The following is a 24527-nucleotide window of genomic DNA, read 5'->3' as shown; positions in this document are numbered from 1 at the left end:
TGCTAATCCATACATCAAATAGACATCTGCCAACTTCACGTTTGTAAACATCGCACTGACTGCAAAACCACTTTCGTGATGAACACTAAACTGTTGATGCTACGTACTGATGTGCTTGATGCTAGTACTGTATAGCAATGAGTCGCATGTCAACACAAGCACCGAAGTCAACAATACCTTGGCCAACTGGCGGTGAATCGAGGAAGTACAGTACATACTGACGAAACTAAAATTAGCTCTAACATGGAAATTAAGCACTGGGTAAGACTGCTCACCAAGCAAGTTTTCCATCTGGTGACTCCCAACCGCGGCCGTGTACGATAGTTAGGAAGTGGGGAAATGGATCTTTGTCTAGGCAACCTCTGCCTGGCTCAGTTTCTATTCACTCGCCTGTGCAGCTATCAGTGCTATCTCATATCGAAGACTGGTACTTGTGTTCAAGGGTTTACTTCAATTTACATAAAATTAAAGAAAAGGAAAAGAAATAACTGCTTGTATATCCCATATGTTCATTTAAAGAAAAAACTGTACAAGAGCTGTAAGTTCAACAATCAGTCATATTTTTATACTTTATAATATCGTACATATGTGTTCCGTAATCACTCTCTCTCTCTCATCCTGCTGATAGCTTCACTAACTTCTAAGGTTACCTCATTCATTCCCTTAACGATTGACAAGAGATCGAATTCGTTCACTAATTGTACAATTTGGCCTTTCTCATCGAACAATCGGACTTACAACCATAATTAGATCACACTTAGCTAAAATCAGCCATTCTAAACCCAACATGAGATAAACGTTTAATGTTAAACTAAACACAATTGTTGAAATTCACAAAAGGGGTCAAATAATTCACATATACAACAACTAAATATAAAGACTTAGTTGACATTAATAATAAGCAAAATTCCGCATTTAAACAACCATAAAACACATTTTCTCAGTTGTATCTGAACCCTGAATACCTATTACTATTACTAAACAGTATATAGAGCATTTTTAATAAATTGCACGATACAGATACAAACTCTTCTGAAAAAAGAGACCTTCTTTTCACCTCTACCCTTAAGCGTGTTCTCTTCTTACTGTAACTAAAGTGCATCGTTACACTTTAGTAAAGTAATGAATAAAACCAATGTCACAGGCTAAGTCTACACAAAGAAAATTTAACTAAAATGTAATAAATGATGAGACATAGGGGTTACAATTACATTTAATTACAGTTATTTTAGTGATAGTCCTGCTAAAAAGTAAATAATACACACATTTAACTTTCCTTCCATCTACGTCTCATCAAGCTTACTCAGTTTTGACACATGCCCTTGTTAACAAACACACACACGATTTTTTTTTTTGGGGGGGGGGGGGGGAAGGGGGTGTGTGACTTGGTGCAGTTCAGAGAAGCCAACTTACTCTGAAACCTTATTGCACCAGCTTCCGCAGTGTCATGGATTTCGCATCATCGAGTCCATATTTTGGGCAAGTCTTTCTGAGCTTGACTGCCCAAGCGTCTTGTCATTGAGTTTGTACAGTGAAATGGAGTGGTTAGCGCCATAGCTGAAGTAAAGGAGCTTATGTGGTCATTTTTCTTGTTAGTCGTCTTAAGCCTGGGGTTACCAAATAAAGAAAAGTGAATGTGCTTTTACGGTTCTACTAAGAGCGACTGACCGACCCAAAGGGCGTCTCCAGATGAGGATATGCCACTGCAAACATTTTAATAATGGATGAGAGGGTCATGTTTCCTATGCGAAAAGAAAGGGAATATCGAGTATGGCAGTGTACCAAGCTCAAGCACGGTATGCTGCCCAATGCGTTCCGCATGGAGATCGCCTCTCAGTGGCATGTTAGCATGCCTGCTCTCTGGTCGCAGGAGGTTAGGACAAGCGACCTTGAGCTGCTCTGACATAGGCAGCACTGCATCTCACTATACCGTCGACGCCACAGTGTGGCTTTCTGTAACCTGCGTGACGTTACACTACAGCTGAGACGCCCTCTTACTTCAGTGTTGCGCCGGCCAGCGTGTTTCTGGCCCCCAAGGAGTGTGTCTAGAGTGTCTTCTCCTGCAGACCCATCACTCAGCGTGGCGCCTCTCTGGCTAACCCCGTCATAAAGTGAAAGTCAGGGCTACCAGATGCCTGGGTACGGTTTCTCTCTCTCTCTCTCTCTCTCTCTCTCTCTCTCTCTCTCTCTCTCTCTGTGTGTGTGTGTGTGTGTGTGTGTGTGTGTGTGTGTGTGTGTGTGTGTGTGTGTGTGTACCCAGCAGTAGGTCTGCCCTCCACTGTGGAATGGCAGACTGCTGTGCTGGGCTGCCAACCGTGTGTCTGCCGATCATGCATGGGTCATAGTGAGCGTCGCTCTATGTTCCACGGTCTGCACAGAACTTAACGTAATAATCACTAACGTTGTGTTACCTGGTGCTTCACATATTAAGAACAGTAAAACAGACTTCCTATGGAGCCACATTGAACTTAATTGTTTTATGAACTTAAAAATCTATGTGACAATGCAAAGATAACTATTAGCTATGAAAAAGATTTTAACTAACGGGAATAAATCAGAGTCAGATAAAGGTTAATCTGCCTTATACGATAGTTCTGACAATAACTAGATATTTATAAAAAAAGAAATAATTTCTAAATAACAAACGAAAAGTATGCCTGAAGCCCTATCATCAATGCAGGCATCTTGCCTGTTTATTTTTTAATTATGCTTGTGAACGTATACAGCTGAAACGTAAAGATGTGAACACTGCTCAGATGGGATAGGGGGTGGGTGCTATAATTTTGGCATTCGACAAAGAATTACTTTGTTTGCGTGGCCATGCCCAAAGAAATTTATCAATACTCCGAATACTGATCAATCTTTAGCAGAAGATTAGTTAGTAGGTTATTTTATAGAAACAAACTACTATTCTTTCGATTTATGCTTTCCAACAATTATCTTAATGCACAAACCTAAAAATTTCAAAGCCGTAAGTAGTGAAATCAAAGAGAAAAGGGAAGGAACAAACACTAGCCATACTGCTGCTAACTTTTATTAAAATTGGCATGCATGTCTCGTGTCCACTATCTTTTTCTTGTTCTTCCTTCTCCTCCAGTCTGTGTTCCATTTTTCCTCTCAACTTCCATCACGGAGATATGCGATGGTGTCAAGTTATTTCGGACTGGAGAAAACTTGGGAGTTATTGGGTCAGTAAACAACTAATTGAAAAAAAAAAGACGTATAACTTACTGGACTTATTGGACAATGAATACCAGATGATTATTTTAGCCCATTCACATGTTACTACCTTGAGTACCTCTATTTATCCCTTTATTTCTTTGATGGTTAGCTTTACTTAATTTATAGCGTTTCTTCTCCTTGCTTACTCCTCGACGTCCCTCCTTTCTTAAGATTTAACCTCTGTGGCTGCATACTCCGGTGCATGGTGGCTGCCCACGCTAACTACTTGTAGAAAATAAGAAACGTGAGTATTAGATTATCGCCAGATATCATTGAGTCTCCTCTGAGATTCGGTTGCCAGCTGTTACTCATCTCAGTCTTCATATTGGGTATTGTATCCTCCTAGTTGTTCGAGTGTCGCATGTTTGTTACTGGACATCAATAAACTACAAAAATCCTCTAACACTTCCTCTGTCAGTAGGGTCCAAATGCTCATCAGCCATGGACATTAACTCAAAACAACCTCATCTTCCAAACCATGATGATGTAACTTAACTCTTTCTTCCGTCTAAGGACATCACAGCATAAGAATATTTGGAATCCAGTACAGCACTAGATAAAGAAAACCTCAACACACAATCAATGACTTGTCTGCATTACCTTAGGAAAATGCTCCATGTCCCTGATCCTGTCCTTCGGCGGTTGGTTCTTCAACAAAGCTATTGGTGGAATTCTTGTGGCACTATGGGCAAGTTCATTCACAAAATCTCAGAAATCTCTCAGAGAAACGGCCCACGATGCATGATGTTTGGTGCAATACAACTTGCACAAATCACCTAGCTCTTTCATAATCCTTTGTATGAGGACTGCGGATGGGTCAAAAGTTGAGATGAAAACAGACTGTATTCACTTCTGCCTCAACATCACCAACTAGTGCGACGGAAACTGCTGCCTGTTACCCGAAGTCATCTTCTCGACAGCCTGACTTGTTAAAGAACCCTTTCTCAAATGCATTCAACACAGTCCTTGGAGTGGCCATCGTGGAGTTGAATGAATAAATTTTGGTGTTAGCTGAACCACTACCAAAAATATAGCAGAATCCTCATTTTGTTCTTGGAAAACAGCCGCAGAAGATCAATTTTGGCCCACTTCCATAATTTCTCCGGTACAATGAGAAAAAGGGGGGCCTGATTCACGCTGATGGACTGCTTTTCTTTTTGCTTTTTTACAAGCTTTGCAGATGGACAACACTCTGCAGTTGCTTTGCTCGATGTTATTGCAGTGACATGTTTTTTACAACTTGAGGAAACAATTATTTGGCCCAAAGTGGGCATGACTTAAGTGCATGTACTGCATAAGTTTGTTCACTAACTTATCAGGTACACACAACAACCTGAGTGATTTGTCTACATTCTGTCTATGAAGTAAAACACAATTTCTCAGTAAGTATAACCCCTGTCTGCACTGAACCCTTAAATTTTTTTCTTCAAACTCAGGATGGCAGGGTCTTTGTCCTCTTCCTTTGCAGTTGTCCTGAAGGAGAAGGAAGCATAATTCTCAAATTCTACATTATTTAGGTAGTACTGGATAAACTGCTTTTCTTCTAGGTCTTCTTGCACTCCCTTCACTAGAGCAATCAGCTAGCATAGTAGCTCATCCACTACGATGTTAGTAGTGCCTGGCACATGTATGATCGTAAAGTAGAATTCTTGCATGTCAAGCACCCATCAGGCGAATCGTCTGCACGAGTTTTGCTGTGAGGAATAATTGTAGCTTCTTGCGGTCGCTAGAATTTTTGGTTTCCGTCCAAACAAGAAGTATCAGAACTTTTGGAAGCCCACACAATGATGAGAGCTGCTAAGTCTGTTTCAGAATAATTGTTTTCCCATTTTGATAACGCTCTGCTCCAAAAGGCAACATCTTTCCTCAGCATAGTTGTACATTCTTTAAAATCGTGAAATAAAACCACAACGTGTCATGTTTTGTTTCTACCTGCCATTATGAAGAAATCACACAAAATCAGGACGTGACAGAATGAATACAGTCACAATTGCGTCCTTTAACGACACTTATTCACACGTAGCTTTCGTATCTCATTCACTGGGCGTTTTCTTTCCTGTCAGTTCGCACGAATGAAGTGTCGATAAGGTAACCACAAGAATAAAACGGTGATAGACATTAAAGAGGCTGAGATATCCCCAAAGGTCAGGTAAAATTCCTTCTCTTATAATTATGTGACCCAAGAACTTCATTTGCGTAGATCCAAAGCAGGATTTGTCGATGCAATAACTCCATGATTTCAAAACAAACGAGGCAATTCACTTAGTACTAGGTTCTGCTCTCGAATGAATGCAGCAGAGGAAATGTTGAATTAGTAATACCGATCAAAACCAAGGAAGGCAATGCACTGTCGATGAACGATGCTGCGGCTCGGGTTAGTGCTGTTTGTAGTTTTCCGTCCACTGTTGGACCCCAGACTGTATCATTTAGCTGACATTGTTGCAATTGTTTGTCTTCTTCTCGTGTTGACTGGCGCCACTTGGTTTCGCAAGCATTGCCTATCCGCTAGTGGCAGCCAGGGGTGGTTATCATATGTAGTAACTGTGTCCGTATTTTTGGGGCGACGTCGTGCGTCTTCCGGGGCGTGTAAGTGTGCAGTTCGGTTGGGGACTCAGGGGAAGCCAGGTCCGCACAGTAGCAGACGCCGGGACCACTGGCGGCACACATGGACTGTCGGATCATTTAAGACGAGTGCATTTGGATTCAAGTAGAGAAACCTCCACCGTTGCGAGATCTTGCGATTCTCCAGTGACTGTTGCTGCTCGTAGTGTTGCTGAGGCAAAGAGTAGCGAGTGGAGTGCTTGGGGAAGGCGGACCTGATTAGTTTTCCTGGACTTCTAGTTACTATTTATTGCGTTCAGTTTGTTACCATTTGTTAAGTTCAACCAGCGGTATTTCTCCGGCCTCGTGGCCACTAACGCCCCATTTACCTGCCCTGGTGGTTAGTGTATGTAACAACAGTGTATGTTTGCGCGCCTTGCCGCTGCTGTCCGGTGAAGCGTGTAGTTTTGACAGTTTTCTTGATTGTAGGTTAGTTGGCGAGTCTTCTACTCTGGTGGTAGTGATTCCTTTCTCGTTCCAGGCGATCTAAGAACAGTATTCTGCAGGCGGACTCCAGACTGCCGGTTCTGGCATTGGCATATTTTTACGTCTTTGCATTTGATTTATTGGACGTCAGGTAGATTCGACAAATTTAACGTTAGTCATTCGTTAGACTGCCAGTAGTTTGAGATACCATATTGAGAAGTGAATGCAACTCTTGGCTGACTATTTCATCGCTCACGAAAGTGTTTTTTGCCAGACCTACTCAGAGGTCGATTCCTGGTGCCCCGTCTGTGACTGGCCCTCGTGTTTTATTATTGTATTTGCTGTTTTATTGTATGTTTCTAAATTTTTTATATAATTTCCATTCTTGGCATTACAGAAGGTTTAAATGATTGTGTTACGAAGTTTACCATCATTTTGGCTCACCTGTTTGGTGATAAGTTGAATGTCTTTTTTAATTAACCTTTGCTATTGCAATTTTTAATAATTGCCGTTCTTGGCGTTAAAGCCCTTTAGCCGTGACTGTGATTACTTGTCTTAAAATTCTAATTCTGATCAGATTGGCTTGTTTTTAAAACATTATTTGCTGTGTCTGTATTTTATGCTCATTTGTAAATTGTAACGCACTGAAAGCACTATTAATTTCACACTTGTTTATTCCTTCATTCATAACGTGTGATATCTTGATTTATTGCTGAGTCTGGAATTACCGTGTTAAAATAAATGTGTGTAATTGCAAAAGGGAACCAATAGTAACTGATTACGGCCCCATCCACAATGGTAACCGAATCCTGCCTTCATTGACTACCAGTTTTAAGTCGACAACGTATGACGAACTCAGCTTACCAATAATTCGTACTCAAATCGACTCACAAGAAGACTTTTACACCATGAAACTTATCTAACAGCTCTTCCAGGTTTCCTGATCTGTCAGTTTCTGGTGCAATATGGAATTCATATGGCGAAAATCAAGTACTAGGCGAATTATGACATCTTTTTTGTGCTTTACAAGCAGCAGGTCGTGCGTTTGATCATGCCGTGGTCGAGCACTGCCTGCATCTTGTCAAGGACATTTTGTTTGTATAACAGAGAGATTGCATAAGGCAACACAAAAATCTTCGGACACTCCTTCATTTCAAATTGATACCGAAAGTGCTTTATAGCATCCAGCTTTTATGAGAAAACCGTCGCATTTTCCTGTAAAATTTCATACATCTTGTCATTTTCAAATGAAATGATATCTCTGTCCCACCTGCTCCTGAATTGCGAGTTCAGTTCCATTGTCCATGAGAGACTAAATGCCTGAAAGGTATGCCCATTGGCTCGGGCAACGTCTCCCTGATCTTGAATTGTTCTCTTCGGTCTCCAAACGTAACTTGAGAGAGTTGGCCAGTATTTGTTCATGAATTACTTGTTCCCCAACATGGATGTGTACCGTCGTAAACTTCTACAATATTATTTCAGCACTTTCGAGATCTGGACCATCTTATTTATCTTCTCAGAAAATTCTTACCAAAAGTTAGATTAATTCCATTCGAGCTCGCGCTCCAGCCACATCTTCTGGCTCATATCGGTCCTTTTGGCTACTGTCACTCTTTTAATCTTCATCTTCAATCCTAACGTTAGCCGATTATTGCTCTCGTTACATCTCTGGAATTCTACATCTAAGATGACTGAAATATGACTACCGCTGTCCAGAATGGCCTCCAGCTTTATTCCCCATATCAAGACAGTGGTTACTGGGTGTGAATTTTGCGTGCTGTTGCCCTCCTTCCACTAACAGTAGTTCCCTCTCATCATCATATTTGAGGGTTGTTCTGTTCCTATCCCCATACCAGCATACTGTCGTTGATATGACAAATTTCCTGCATTATCGTTTGCTTGAGGATCAGGAGAATGAATCTCAGTAACTTCAGCCTCTACTCTCTGCCTCACTTGTTCGTTCAGTCTTGGGCCAAACTGGTGCTCATTAGTTAGTTGTTCCACCTGCCTCTGATACAGGAGAAGAAGACCTCTAACTTATGACCAGAAGCAATTACAACAACACTGATTGTGAGGCACAGACAAAGCTCGGCTCTGGCTCCCATTGGCCTGCATAGCTACTCTGTTGCTACATTGTGGGATTTGCTCCAGTTGGGTTCCAGTTTCGAACAAGGGGCGTTCAAAGAGAAACGAGCCGGAGGCATAATTACAGAAACCAGCACCAGTATGTTAGAAGTATTGCCCCTGGCTGTTGAGACATTTGTCCCACTGTGACAAGGCGGTGAATGGGTGAATCGTAAAATTCCCGGGGCTCCGATGTTAACCAGTTCCGCACGCACAGCTAGGCGTCGTCGTCCAAGGTGAATCGTTGGCCCCTCAGAGCCTTTTCAAGGGGACCAAAAATGGCGTAATGACAGGTATAGAGGTCCGGACTGTATGGAGGGTGGCCGAGAACCTCCCATTTGAATTTCTGCAGGCGTGTGGCGACTGTGTTGGCCGTATGAGGCTTTGCATTGTCGTGGAGCAGAATGACCCACGAGTGAGAGCTCCTGGTCGTTTTAATTTGATCGCTTGGCGAAGGATGGTCAAGGTTTGCGAGTAACGCTGGGCATTCACTGTTGTCCCGTGCTGCAGGAAGTGAATCAGGGATGAATCATTTTTGTTTCAACACCTGTATTTAAACAACTTTGAATTGTCAGTCAGTCATATGAAATATATTTGTTTTTGATGTTCACAGCATCCAGTATTAATTTGAACGAACAGTTTCGGAGCACCGTGAAGAATTGGAAGGGAGTAGACAGTGCTTCTCTGTCGCCGTCGGCTGCATTTGGAGCGAAGTGGGAGCAGAGGTGCAGAGGTCGGCAGTCCTCTCGCGTCGGCTAACGATCCCCCGCCGCGGCCAGCATGAATTGGTAAAGCGGCAGAGCTGTCGCATCGCTGACAGGCGTGTCGCTCTGCCCACGGCCGGATGTGCGTGAGCCACGCGGCCGCGCGCGTGTGCGCCGCGCGACCTGCTGAAATGTCACGCGGCTGCCCTCTGCCCCAGAGCCGCGCTCTGTTTGGCCGCGGTCCCCATTCACGTACCAGCTCCTGCCATTAAGCAATGACAGGCACACACAGTGCCTTCGTTCCGCTACAGGCGCACATAAACATCCTCCTTTTTCCACTACGCAATACAGACTTTTGTTTCAGAGCAAAATCCTTCACCATGCTGCTCGAGAAGCGCTTTGAAGTTTTTACAGCTCTGTAAGAGATTTCTTCAACTGAAATTTGTGGAACATTCATTGCACTGTCGTTTTTTGGCTTGTAGTACACTGAAGTCGCAACGCTAGAAAATTGTAACCAAATGGAAGAAGATTTGCAGGGGATCAACACTTGATCCATGGAGTGGCAGTTGATTGACATAAGCAAATGCAACTTATAAATAAGCAGAAAGATCCATTACTGTATGAAGTGCAGAAGAATCACTGAAAGCTGCCACATCCGTAAATGAAACATGCTTGGTAGGTAGTCAGAGAGCGCACAGGATAAGGTTAAGGTTGTGGATGAGGCCGTAAACAGTTACAATCAAACACATAACTTTATTTTTCTAAGAACCACTTATTTACACATGGGCTTAAAAAATCACAATCAAACAATATGGCTGAAGGTCTAGCTAAAGCAAACTTGAGATGCTTTCTGGACTGAAGGCCCAAAACCACACAGCAAACACAAGAATGGTTGACGGCCTGACTTAGAAATCAAAAGTAATTAAAAAACTGAAGGTAAACAAATTTTTTTAAAAAAGAAAAACGTGCACTGAAAATAATTAATGGCTGAAGGCCTACACTACACGTCTAAAGGATAACTATAATTGAGGCACACTAATAAACAATTTTTTTAAGCAAGAAAATTTCTTTTTAAACTCGCAACAGAACGGACGAAGCCTGAGTAACTTATTGCATGGCTGAAGGCCACAATCAAATATGAAACAACGGCTAAAGGCCCTAACAACAAGTCAGATAAATAATTTAGAATAAACCCCTTGCTTCTTATTAAGGGATTCACGCAAATTCTCGGCTGAAGGCCACACATAACACGTGGAACAACTAACGGCTTAGGGCCTGGATTACAAACAATTTCACGTAGAACAATTTCTAAAAAAAAAATTATTTTTAAAACAATCAATGATCAAAATTTTAATTTAACACGGTTGATGGCCTTTATGTAACATTTAAAAAAGAAAACAATTAATACACTGCCAAAGCCCTTGCAGCTTACTTAAAATCACAATTTAAAACAAACAGATAAGTGGTGCTCAGAAGTGTTCCAAGGGTCTGCCTGGAAAGGTAGCTCAAACGTGAGGTGAGGTGAGACAGGCAGTTAAGAGCTGCAGTTATGTAATCGGATGGCAACCCAAGCTAGGGACGGCCCAAGGACGGACCAACAATTTAACCAATTCCCTTTCGTCCGACCAATGACACAACGATGGAGAATATCGGCCGAGGGCGAGAATAATAACAGCACTACGCCTCCAGAAATTGGATTCTAAAAACAGCCAAAGGAACAAAAATCACTCAAAGCAAATATGAACCAAAACAACTTTAAAGGCTGTCGAACTGCACGCTGTGCTGGACAGTAACAACACGAGGAGGAAAAGGCACAGTGTCTAGAAACTACGCTAACGGCATGAACACGAGCTGTACACGGCTCAGTAAAACACGTAGGAGCATGCCTACGGAGCGGTTCAAATTGGACGACCATATGAAATGAATTGGGGGTAAGGCAGCTGCCAGACATGCACTGGAAGGATTTTCAGGAAATCTAGTCCACCTACAAAAGAGGTACCTTACTAACCGGCCTACACTTGAATATCGCTCGTCGGTCTGGGATCCGTACCAGTCAGAATTACCAGAGGGCATCGAGAAGATGCAAAGACATGTAATCTGTTCTGTTACAGGCTCACTATTAAATGCGAAAGCTTCACGGAGATGCTCTGTGCGGCTGGTCCCGGCGGAAGTTCGAGTCCTCCCTCGGGCATGCGTGTGTGTGTATTTGTCCTTAGGTTAACAATTGAACACGGAGATGCTCAAACAACTCCAGTGTCATAAGTTGCAAGAGAGGTGTTATGCATCACGGCATAGTTTACTGGCCTATCTCCTAGAGCTTGCGTCACCATAAGAGGCAATCAATATATAGCTTCCTACCACGTGTATCTCGTTAAAAGGTAATAAACGTAAAATTAGAGAGGTTTGAACTCACGAGGAGGTTTGCCAGCAATTCTTGTTCCCAAGAGAGAAGCAGGAGAAGGGGAGAGTGACGGTGACGGTGCACACAAACCACCCTCCGTCACACACCGTAAGGTGGATTGCAAGGTGTAGATGTAGACCTAGAAAGACGGACGAAGTGTTCCTTTGCATCTTCATACTGTCACAACTCATCCGGATAACCTGTACCTCCAGTACTGGGTATCAAGGTCTCACTCACTCACTCACTCACTCGACCACACACACACACACACACACACACACACACACACACACACACACACACACACACACACACACACGTATTTATATTTGTCTTGTACAATGAACAGCATCCTCTCATCTATTCGCTTACAAAGATATTTCCACAAACAATAATACACACACACATGTTGTACAATGCACAACATCTCATCTATCCCTTTTACAAAAAGAGTCCCATATACAATAATAGCTCCAATTCTCCGGTACAAACAGAGGTTTTTGGAAGGTTTTTCATTACTGTAAGCCAAATGTCGTAATTTGGGACAGAAATTTCAGATACTAAACGTTTGGAGACAGCATTGCATGTAGGTAAATCATAGAGTGTGGCGAAACGGAAACGGCAGAGAATTGAAGCTTTTGAGATGTGGTGCTGCAGAAGAATGTTGAAATTACGTGGACTGGTAAGACAAGAAATATAGAGGTACTCCACAAAATCAGCGAGGAAAGGAACGAAGTAAGGAGATTCTCCGCAGAATCAGCGAGGAAAGGGACATACGGGAAACATTGACAAGAAGAAGAGGCATTGATAGCACATGTGCTACGTGGTTACTTCAATAGTAATAGAGGTAACTGCAGGGGAAGGCAGAGATTGGAATATGTTCAACAAATAATTGAGGATGTAGGGTACAAGTGTTACTGCGGGGTGAAGCGGTTGGAATAGGGGAGGAATTCGTGGCCGGTCGCATCAAATCAGTCGAAAGCCTGATGATAAGAGAAAAAGGAAAAATATCGGACGGGGAAATCCTGTTCCAAATAACTCAGCCGGGAGTCACTGTTTTCCATCCTCAGCTCGTTGGGTTTTGCTTGAAAAGAACCGTTCTGCAGTTGACTGGTCTTACTATCCCCTCTCAAATAGATTCAATCGGTAGGTCAGATGGGCCGGTCCAGTTGCGTGGTCCCCGATCACTGGAATCCAACATTGTAGATTTTTAGCTATAGGGTACATTTGAAATGTGTCGTATACGTAAAATCCGTCTGTGACATTCCAACACCGGGGGAAAGCAACAAAGCAACCTGTGACGCCATTTGAATGCTGACTTGTACATTTTCTGTTGTTTGAAATTCAGTAAGCATATGGACAAGGTTTTTAATTTGAGGACACATAAGGGAAGAGTCTTAATGTTGGTTAATAAATGATATATATGAAATGCGGTCTGCCGCTTGGTCGCCTCGGGAATGGAAGTACGGGGGAAACAGGCCTTGCACATCATTCGTGACACAAATTTTAAATACACTTTCATAACAATCGCCAAATTCGTTGGCAATGTAGAAATCAACATTGCAATTAAAAAAGTCACTGAAGTTCAAAAGAATAGGATTCAACTCCGGTGCCACCGGTTAATCGGGACGTTTCACGTGCTAGACAGGTCAAGGTACTCAGACACCATCTGTTTCTAAAACGCAGACGTAAAACAACCTTGAAAAGCATGTAATAACCACCAATCAAATTAACAAATTACACTCTGTGACTGATCACAAGAGCCTTTCTTTTAAAAACAGATTGGATTACGCTTGATTGCAATCGACCCAAAAAATTTTTTACAACGTTCAAACGGCAAGTAGGGTACATACCTTAACCAACTATCAATCAGTTCAGAAGGCAGATTAAAAGTGCACAAAAATTAATAGCAAATGTGTCAAAAATTTTGGGGACGCACATGCGCTCAAATAAGAGTTAGAACACTCGCTTGAAATTACTCAACGAATTGGAAGTGCACAAAATAGATAGTCAAAACTAATTTTAAACGCCAGCGGTTTAAATGAACACAGATTAGATAGAACTTGAAATAGAGGCCTCGGTCTGACGTAACTGAAAACAAAACAAAGTTTGGTTCAAATGACTCTGAGCACTATGGGACTTAACTTCTGAGGTCATCAGTCCCCTAGAATTTAGAACTACTTAAACCTAACTAACCTAAGGACATCACACACATCCATGCCCGAGGCAGGATTCGAACCTGCGACCGTAGTGGTCACACGGTCCCAGACTGTAGCGCCTAGAACTGCTCGGCCACCTCGGCCGGCAAAACAAAGTTTAGCAGACGCATTGTTCCCTACGCATTTATTAGAATAAATGCGTTTCAAACCTAAGCAACTTCAATGATCAATGACGCACTCACACTTGAAATAGAGGCCTGAGCCTGAATTAATTTAAATAGTTATTCTAGAGACAAAAGTTAGATGACAAACACACGGGCGCTCAAGCTACACAATTAGAACAAATGTTTTGAATTAAATAAGGACGAAATTCTTTAACAAGGTGAGCTAAATCCGAACAACTCGAACGGAAATGCAGAAAACAAGAACGGTATTAAGAAAACGAGGACCCTACAGTACCTCCAGTTACAGAACCAAAGAAGTATGACAGCCCCTGTGAACAGACACAAAGTGCGCACAATTTATATGTCCTATTTCACAAGTAACACAGGTTAGATAGTTCATACAGACGAAGCACAAGCGGAGAGTGCTTTACGGAATTCTTTTATGAAATAGAAAACTTAAAAGGGAATAGTTCTTAAAGAACAATTAGAGTAACTGGAAATACATTTTAAGTGAGGCTGAATTGCCCCGCATACAGATTTAACAATCTAAAACGTGCCTGTCCATCCCCGGAAAACCAATTTTGTACCAGTCAGTAACACGAGGAGCAGAACACCAAGACCACAACGTAGCATACAACGAAGTTAACCACTGTGAAAGTTCCGTAAGTTGCTCGCCCGTAGTAGCACAAGCTGACGTCGGTACGAGAGCTGCTTTCCCCCACGGCAGGACTCCCTCTCTTCTAGCCGCTGTCCACAAGATCGCTACTACGGCGATAAACTTCAGGCGGCTTACTCCGCCCAGCCGACGCCACTTTGATCCGTCCCAGTCGCTACTGCCAGCACACCACACCAGCTCCCGGAAGGATTTCAGAGACGAACCACGGACCCAGGATATTAAGGCGCTCGTGTCAACGTCCAGTGAAATTGTTACGCGTCTCCCCGCTCTGCCCTTCGGCCAGCCTTGCTGACCCATTGCCGGAACTCAAGAGAGCAAACCCTCTATTGGTGCGGCATATCAGACCGCCAGCCAAGCCCTGTGGTCAAAGATGATTACAGTTCAGAGCGTGACGCGACATATCGTTCCGCGGTACGGCTCAGCATGTTCGTCAGTAACATATTCGGTGGACGTCTTGTATCCTGCCTTTCTAAATTTCTCTGTCTTTCCAGTGCACTGTATATGTACTATACAATTCACTAATAATTAGCGCCAAGGAAACTGGTATGGGCATGCGTATTCGAATACAGAGATACATAAACAAGCAGAAGACGGCGATACGGTCGGCAACGACTATATAAGACAAGTGCGTGGCGCAGCTGTTAGATCGCTTGCTGCTGCTACAACGGCAGGTTATCATGATTTAAGTGAGTTTGGACGTGGTGTTACAGTCGGCGCACGAGTGACGGGGCACAGCATCTAAGAGGCAACGATGAAGTGGCGATTCTCTTGTACGACCATTTCAGGAGCGTACCGTGCATATCATCATCATCATCATCAAGGCTGTACCTTGTCGATTTCGCCCCGACCCTCTCTTCATTGTCATCCTCTTCAATTCTTCAAATGATTTTATCCCCATATCTTCTTTGATGTTATTAAAATACGTTGCTCTTGGCCTGCCTCTTGTTTTTTTTCCCCTAAAACTTTTCCTTCAAACACATTCTTTAGGAACTTATTGTGTCTCATTATGTGCCCTATCATTTTTGATTTCCTTCTTCCTATATAATTTAGCAGCGTTCTGTTCTCATTCACTTCTCTAAAGACCTGTTCATTCGCCGGCCGGCGTGGCCGTGCGGTTCTAGGCGCTTCAGTCTGGAACCGCGTGACCGCTGCGCTCGCAGGTTCGAATCCTGCCTCGGGCATGGATGTGTGTGATGTCCTTAGGTTAGTTAGGTTTAATTAGTTCTAAGTTCTAGGTGACTGATGACCTCAGAAGTTAAGGCGCATAGTGTTCAGAGCCATTTGAACCATTTTTGAACCTGATCAATACTTTTTCTATCTACCCAGCTTGTTTTCGTCATTCTTCTCCATATCCACATTTCCATTACTTCCAGTTTTTCTTTCTCAGCCTTTCCCAGGGTCCACGCTTCACACTCCAGACAAAAGTTTTGGCAAACATTTTCCTACTTTCTTGGCTTATATGATTGTCTGTTAGTAAATTCCTTTTATTTTGGAAAGCTAGATTTATTGTCGTCAGTGATTGTGAAGTTCTCAACCTGCTCTAGAACATCATCTTCTGGTTTAATATTAACTTTATCACTTTCTTTTGTCTTCCCTACTACCATAGTTTTTGTTTTCTTCTTATTTATTTTTAGATTAAATTCTCTTAGGATTTTGGCAAATTTTAGCAACATAAACTCCATTTCCTTTACTGAGACAGCAAGTATTACTATTTCATCTGCAAAGCGGATACAGTGTATTCGTTCTCCGTTAATTTTAATTCTTTTGGTTATTTTTTCAATTTTTCAATGTTTCTTTTTCAAAAAATAAGTTGAACAAATATGGTGATATTTGGCATCCTTGCCTTACTCCCCTCCTTATGTTTGTTTTCTTCTTCACACGATTCACTTCTATCTCTGCTTCCTGCCTTTTATATAGTTTCCAGATTAATCTTCTGTCCCTCCAATCAAGATTTATTCCCTTCATTGTTCGGAATATCAATTTCCAATTAACCATGTCAAATGGTTTTTGTAAATCTATAAAGGTCAAGTAGGTTTTCCTATTAACTGCAATTCGTCTTGCTAATACCATCCTCGGAGCTAGTACTGCCTCTGAAGAATCCGGTAAAACATCAGATATCCGACATCAATGCGGCCGGAAAGAGATCCTGCGAGAACGGGACGAACGACTACTGAAGAAAATGGTACAGCGTGACAGAATTGCAACTCTTCCGCAAATTGCTGCAGGTTTCAATCTTGGGCTATCAACAAGTGTCAGCTTGTGAACCATTCAACGAAAAATCATCAATATGGGCTTTTGGAGACCCACTCGTGTACCCTTGATGAAAGCTTTGCGCCTCGCTGGGCCCTTCAACACCGAGATTGGACTACAGATGACTGGAAACATGTTGCCTGGTCGGAAGAGACTCGTTTCAAATTGTATCGAGCGGATGGACGTGTACGGCTATGGAGGCACCACGTGAATCCATGGAGCCTGCGTGTCAGCAGGTGATTGTTCAAAGCGGTGAAGGCTCTGTAATGGTGTGGGGCGTGTGCAGTTGGAGTGATATGGGACCCCTGATACGTCTAGGTACGACTCTGACAGGTGACACGTACGTAAGCATCCTGTCTGATCACCTGCGTCCATTCACGTCCAGTGTGCATTCCGACGGACTTGGGTGATTCCAGAAGGACGATGCGACACCCCACACCTCCAGAATTGCTACAGGGTGGCTGCAGGAATTCTCTTCTTAGTTTAAATACTTCCGCTGGCCACCAAACTCCCGAGACATGAACATTATCGAGCATATCTGGTATGACTTGCAACGTGCTGTTCTCCACCCCCTCGTACACTTACGGATTTATGGACAGCCCTGCAGGATTCATGGCACCAATTCCCTCCAGTATTAGTTAAGACATTCATCGAGTCCACACCACGTCGTGTTGCGGCACTTCTGCGTACTCGCGGGCTCCCTGCACGCTATTAGGCAGGTGTACCAGTTTCTTTGGCTCTTCAGTGTAATAGGTACCACTGTACGTAAGGGTTACGGCACCACACAGTAGACATTCACAAAAAATAGCTCAGCTTCTCATGGGTGACGGAAACAAAGAAATTAGTTCGAAGATGCTAATTTACCAAACCAAATTCTAGACGATATATATAAAGTACGGAGGCATACTAAAATGTGTCTTTGATAAAGTAATGAAACTAATTTGAGAGATCTTGTAAAAAGTTACATTCTGTCTACTAAATGAGTATTAATATGACGGATTCTATTGAACAGCCAAGAATTATGTGAGGCATTAATTATGATTCTTTTGTGTCTAACTACGAGTGAGATACGGATGCCCGTTTTAAAACCAAGTATTTTGTGTGCTACATTGTGGTGTGTTGAACGAATCCAGCACTGATCATGCAGACAAGAAATGGATGAGAGCAAATTTTAGTTTGTGTAAGTGATGGGAAGACCTTTTGGACATTATTTAGGAAAGTATCATTGGTAAACTCTATTCACTCAAATTGAGTCAAGTAATGAATGTGTATTTCACTGTGCCACCCTTCTCGACAACGTGTGAAATCTGTATGCTTATTTCCAGGAAGATCCACGTAGCTTTTTTCTACTTCCACTGAGACTGGTAGAAGAAATCTTTTCTTTATTTTGTTGGCTATGGTATTTTAGATTGTCCTTAAAATATAAATAAAAAATATTTAAGAATAAATTTCAGTCGTCGTTTGCAATATTATTTTTATTTCGTGTTACCGATTTCAACAGATTAATCTACTTTTAGAAACCTACAAAATTCGCGGTATTATAAAGCAATAGAACTTGGCCATACATCTATGTACAGTATAAGAAGTGTGTTACAATAACTTATTTAATATTAGTTTAGCAGATGTAAATATCTTGTTCACAGAAGGAAGATGCCATGACATGTTAATCTGTGAAAACCGGAAAGCGAAATAAAAATAATTGTGAAACTGACAGTTGGATCCTATTCTGAAATATATACTATAGTGGCTGAGAAAATAACAGCTATGAATGACATCAAAAATAAAACGAAAGATTACATACGTTATAATGAGAATCACATTTTAAGACTTGCCGTTTATTTTAGTAAATCTGTTACAAAACGTGAAAACTCCCCTCTCTGCGTCAGTTCATCTTCACAACTGCCAGGTGAAGGCGAATAACATTTTCCTCTAATTCTAATCATTTAATTCCAAACAAGTGGAAATAAGACGGCAGCAGAGATAAAATTACTCAAGTCAACGCCTAATTAAAAAAATGCTTGTAAAAAAAAGACACAACGAAAACGTTGCATAAACGAAACCGGGTGGAGTCACCTGACAGCCAGGAGACGTCTGATGTTACACGACGATGTTACATCGGCAGCTCAACTGCTGGTAGGGCATCTTGGTTCAAAACGTCTACTTCTGTGGCTACTACCTAATTTTCGATAGTAAGTAGACTTCAGTTTATAAATTTCTGATGTTTTTGGGGGGACTGACGTATTGAGTGTGTGTTCGTTGAAGTTTGTTATTTGTGAAAAAAAACTAATATTGACATTCTTATTTTTGATTAGGTTGACAGTTTGATATGAAAGTGGGTTTGTCACTGGAAGGACTGCATACTTGCGTTTATGTTCTTTGCAGTTTATGTTCGTGGTGTTTGTTGTAGAGACTTACTGTTGGCAACTTTCGCTTTTATTCTATGGGAGAGCTTGTCTATTATTGGAGCTTCATAGCCAGCAATACGAGAAACCGATTTAATGACGTTGATTTCTTTTAAAGGTTGCGTTGATTCATACAATTAAGCATTGACCTCAGTTTGTGTTCTGAACCAATCTGCTCTTCATGACTGAGGTAGACCAAGATTTCTTGCTGGATACTATGAGCTCTTTCAAGTTTGCTGAGTTTCAGGTTTGGTTGATGCTGTCTGTGTCTTAATTCTTTATTCTATAAAGTTTGTCTTCATTCTGTGAAATTAGTATCGATTTTGTTAATGACTCTTACACAGGAACTGCGTACCTTGGCAGTGGCTTGTTTACCTACACTGCAGTGCCTGCTGCTCGTTTCTAATAATAGTTTTCATACTTTTACATACAGTTGTAATATATTCAACAACATAATTCATGTCTAATATTTGCAACAGGTCAGTCAACTTTACAGCCAGGTTGTAAAGGTCTGTTCTTAACCAAATTTACTTTAAGTTACATTTTGCTACTTTATCTGCTTTTTCATAGTGTTAATACATATTCTACTTACACTGTGAAATAAACATCTTTTGGTAAACCTGACAATGAAAATTATTTTTATTAGATACTATTAAATAAAACATAACGAATATATTATCTGTAGTTCCAGCCGCAGCAAATGTAAATTACTTTTAACAATGTTAAGTTATATTAAATATAATCGGAGCAAGTCTTAGCTTAAACAAAGTTTTGTTTCATCGGTGTGAAGATACTACTGACTATCTCTAAAACATGGTCATTAAAAAAATTAGATGTTAAGTATGATAATATGGTAGTACTTGCCATAAGAATTGTTGCAATAAAGCTAGTTACGGGTTATATTTAAAATATATACACTCTGGAAAAAAGTACTAGGAAGATCTGGTCGGATGTTAATGTAAGTTCGTACAGGTAGAAAGATCACCAGAGTGCATTAGTGTTGTTCGTCCTTAGTATTCATACTAAGTGTATATAAAGGGCGTGAATAGTGCAAGATGTCAAATTATCACTTCGTGTGTTATTAGCACCTGACAAAATTTAAAACGGGCCTCATTTAACCGGCTGGTTAAATCGTGAAACATACAGATTTGTGAGGTATTCGGATGTAACAGTGGCACGATATCAGATTGCATTGGAAAGACCGTCACATTCGATGGCTGCCGTTAACACCGCAGCACAAACGACTGCGTTTAGAGTTGTGCTGTGACTGGGAATTGCTGATAGATGGTGTTGCATTGCATTCAGCGATGAATCGCGGTTCCGCACCACCGCGGATGGCCATCGCCGGCGAATATGGCAGCGATCTGGGGAGAGGTGCCATTCTTCCAGTATTATCGAGAGGCACAGCGATTTTCCTCCTGATGGCATATTATGGGGAGCCATCAGGTCTGACTTCGTGTCGCTGCTGGTAACGAGTGAAGGAACTCTGTCGGCACAACGGTACGTCACGTACATCCTACCGTCTCCCGTGTCTACCGTACATCCAAGCGACAGTACTTTTCGTGTACACACGACACGTGTCTCTATTAACTGTCTCCGTGATGCTGAGGTACTCTCGTGATCAGCAACGGGGCCGGTATAAGGCCCAAGTGACACAGGCCGCGACTCGGAGTACCAAGCTGAGAGGGGTGCCTTAGGCACCACAGTCATCTGGATCACGGGGTCCCGAGTTCGATTCCCGGCCAGGTTGAGGATTTTCCCTGCCCGAGGATTGGATGCTTGTGCTGTCCTCATCATTTCATCATAGTCAACATCATTAATGATAGTGGTTGGATTGGACTGTGAAAAAAATTGGACTGTGTCAAAATTAGGACTTTCTACAGGCACTTGAGCACCCCACAAACCAATCATCATCATCGGCGCCACAGTAGTACTATCTCTGTACAGGGCGTATCACAGTTAGTGTGGGCCGCTTGGGGCACAAAGTTAAGGAGGGCGCCAAGGACGCCGAACTGAAACACTGCGAAACAGAACTTTTCGAAATCCTATAATTGGTTCCCAGTCCGACGCACGTCTGAAATTTGGCTCAAAGGAACCTACAACCTTTCTCTGTAATAGTCCAATAATGTGGCGCCCTGTGACGTTACCTTCGAGTTCGGCGACGCACCAAACAAATGCAAAAGAAAGGCTGCAGCTCAGAAGCTCACGCGAGCTGTAAGGTGAGTTAATGAGGACACAAAGGCGCCAAACTTTTCCGCAATTCTGCCTAACGCCACCACGGACTTGCCACAGATAAGATGATCTTCACAGCCCCCCTTTCCCATATTTCACCCTTTCTTTTGGGTCTCTGCAATAGACGTCCGAATCTTGACACCCAGGGGTGAAATCTCGCAGTTTTCTCTTGTGTGGCCAAGGAAAACATTTCAGAGACATCATCGCTCGGAATGGACACCAAAAGGCATCAGCAGGTGGCATAAACGACGAAACTACCCTTTTCCCTCGGGGGTTGACTGCCAAACACTTTGCTGTTAAAAACGGTAGTCCTCAGTGTAATGAGTAACATGAAGACGTTCTTGACAACATTTTGCTAACGTTTCAACCCTTCTCTAAGGACATTGTAGAGCTCTATCAACATTGAACTCCTTTGGAGTTCAGCAAGACCGCAATTTTTGCTCTCACGTACAGGCTGGAACCACTACATACCATTCAAAACCATTCAACAATATTTGTATGTGATCCGAAGCAGTAACAGGTACGTATGCTTTATCAGCCCTCCTGTTTCCGCCGTCGTGTGCCATGATCATGGAGAGATTCAGCATAACATCTGTGTAAACAAAACGTCAAAGCGTCCCTCCAAGGACCCCAGTTCTGCAACACCCTTAGTGTCACCCACGCAACTTCGTGGGCACGCTACAAATGTACCTTTCAGAAACTTTAACACCAACCTGGTGGCCGCTCTTGTTCCTGGAGGTAGGCAAACTCCGCCCAAAGTGTATCGAAGGGGTTGCCTAACCCTCAGGCGGTAGAGCAGCCACCAGCCTGATGTGGTGTCGAAGTTTCTGAAGCTAGAATTCTAACGTCCTCAACGAAGGCGCGTGAGTTGCACCGAGGGCCTTAGAGGGATACTTTGCCGTTTTGTTCACATAGACGTTAATGCCGAACCCCTCCATGACCACGCCATAATAGGGTGTGAACAGGAGGGTTGAAAAGACATAAGTAACCTTTGACGCTTCGGATCATGTTTAGATTTCGTTGAATGTTTTTGAACGATCTCTTGCGGTTCCTTCCTTTACGCGCAAGCAAAAATTGCGATCACATTGTACTACAAAGAGATGTGACCACGTTTAGCGGGCATGCACCCTCATAATATCGTTAGAGAACGTTTGAAACGTCTGATTCTGTCAGCAATGTCAAGGTAGTCAAGAACATTTTCGTGTTTCTCACTGCAGTGCAAAATGTGTGTATTAACGCCCCAGGGAAAGGGTGGTTTTATTGAAGCCCTTTGTGCCACCTCCAAACGTCTTTTCTTGTCCTTTCTGAGCGACGGCGCGTTTGAAATGTTTTCCTCGGCCACAAATAAGAGAACCGCGTGTTTCCAACGTCGGGTGTCACGGTCGGGATTCCAACGCAAAGAAGGGGTGAAATGTCGATAAGAGGGGCTGCGACGAGCTTTTCACCGTGTGGCACGTTCACGGTTGCGTTGGACAGAATTGTGCTGAATCTGGTGCCAATGTGACATCATTAACACACGTTACAGCTTACATGAATTTTAGAATTGTAACCATTTTTTCGCCTGTGTCGAGGGCACCTTGCTGTTTGATGCGTCCAGAGGCGTCTCGCATTTTCATCATTACAGAGGAAGGTTGTAGGCGCCTTTGAGCCGAATTTCAAACTTACGCGTCGCAATGGAGGCATGTACGGGGTTTCGAAAAAGTGATCTCTTAACTCTGTTTCTTAATGTACTAACGAGAACTGACATGTACGAGGGAAAAGAGGGGAGGGGAAAGGGAGCGCAAAATGCTAGATTAGCTTCAATTTCATTATCTCTAATTGTTTTAATTGGTAGTTTGGATGTATTTGATTTTATAAGTTATCAGCTTTATTGTTGATTTATTGTTACTTCTTTTCCTTTGGCTTTAGACTGTTTTGCTTCGTTTGTGGTGAAAAATGATCTCGAACCTGCCCTCCTGAGATTTGTCCCTGATAGAACACGCACGGGAGAAGATCGGACGTCATCTCCTTTCCAGAAAAATTATGCGAAGCCACTTACAACAGTTGTGGACCAGCATACCTCAGGGGATGGTACAGCGGCTTTACGTCAGACTTCCCACACGAATCAGTGCAGGCACCCAACCCAGAAGGGTTGACGTCATACTGACTAGTGGGCCCATACTGCCAAGTTCTTTGTAAATTTGACTCGATATTGTGAGCACGGAAATAACATCATATACCCTCCCAGACCGTTTCATTTCGTTTCCTCCTCCTCTTGCGAGTGCTTCACGTGTCTGCCAGGAAGGGCACTTAACAATTAAAATGTATAGGAAACTGTTCAAAATACATCAGTAATTAGGCACATAAGTTTCGACAAAATGAGTAGAAGTTAAAATAAATGTGGTAGTAAGTCAATGGTGTATACAGATGAAGAAAAATTACTGTGATTCAGAGCTGATTTAATTTTCTCAAATTCCTAGATTTGTAGAGGTATTTATACACAGTGGTCAGAAACAATGTGAGAATGTTGTAAGGCTGTTACAGAGCAGGTTTTGCTGAGAAATAATTGTTAAAGAAAAACGTTCGACCGTTACACTGTTTCAGAGTTATTTAGCACTGAAACTTATTGACAGATTAAAACTGTGTGCCGGAGCGAGACTCGAACTCGGGATCTTTGCCTTTCGTGGGCAAGTGCTCTAGCACGACTCACGCCCCGTCCTCAAAGCTTTACTTCTGCCAGTATCTCGTCTCCTACCTTCCAAACTTCACAGAAGCTCTCCTTCGAGCATTGAACTTAGCCAGTCAGGTCGTGAGTTACCCCTGGTTCAAATGCTCACTACAAGTTAAGATGTGCCTTTTTCGGAAGTGATAAATTTATTTCGGGAAACCAAACGATGAACATGTTTGGTGACACCGTCTATGGAAAGCTGCTTCAATTTGCGTGCGCAACGGCCTGATTGGTTAACTTCAATGCTAAATGACTCGGAAACGGCGCAAATTATCGATTTTTTACTTAGCAGATTTTTCTGAGCACAGCATCTCATGCAACATCCTTACAAGCATTTCAGACTGTTTCTGAATACCCTGCATATTATTTTTTTCACAACAGTTAGCCTCTCTAAACAGTTGCCACTGCGACGTAGAAATTTGTCGTAGCGTTGTACAAACTTTCCAGTACCCTCGTCAC

The sequence above is a fragment of the Schistocerca gregaria genome, chromosome 1 (assembly GCF_023897955.1).
Source record: "Schistocerca gregaria isolate iqSchGreg1 chromosome 1, iqSchGreg1.2, whole genome shotgun sequence".
NCBI lineage: Eukaryota > Metazoa > Arthropoda > Insecta > Orthoptera > Acrididae > Schistocerca > Schistocerca gregaria.
This window is presented reverse-complemented; position numbering follows the sequence as displayed.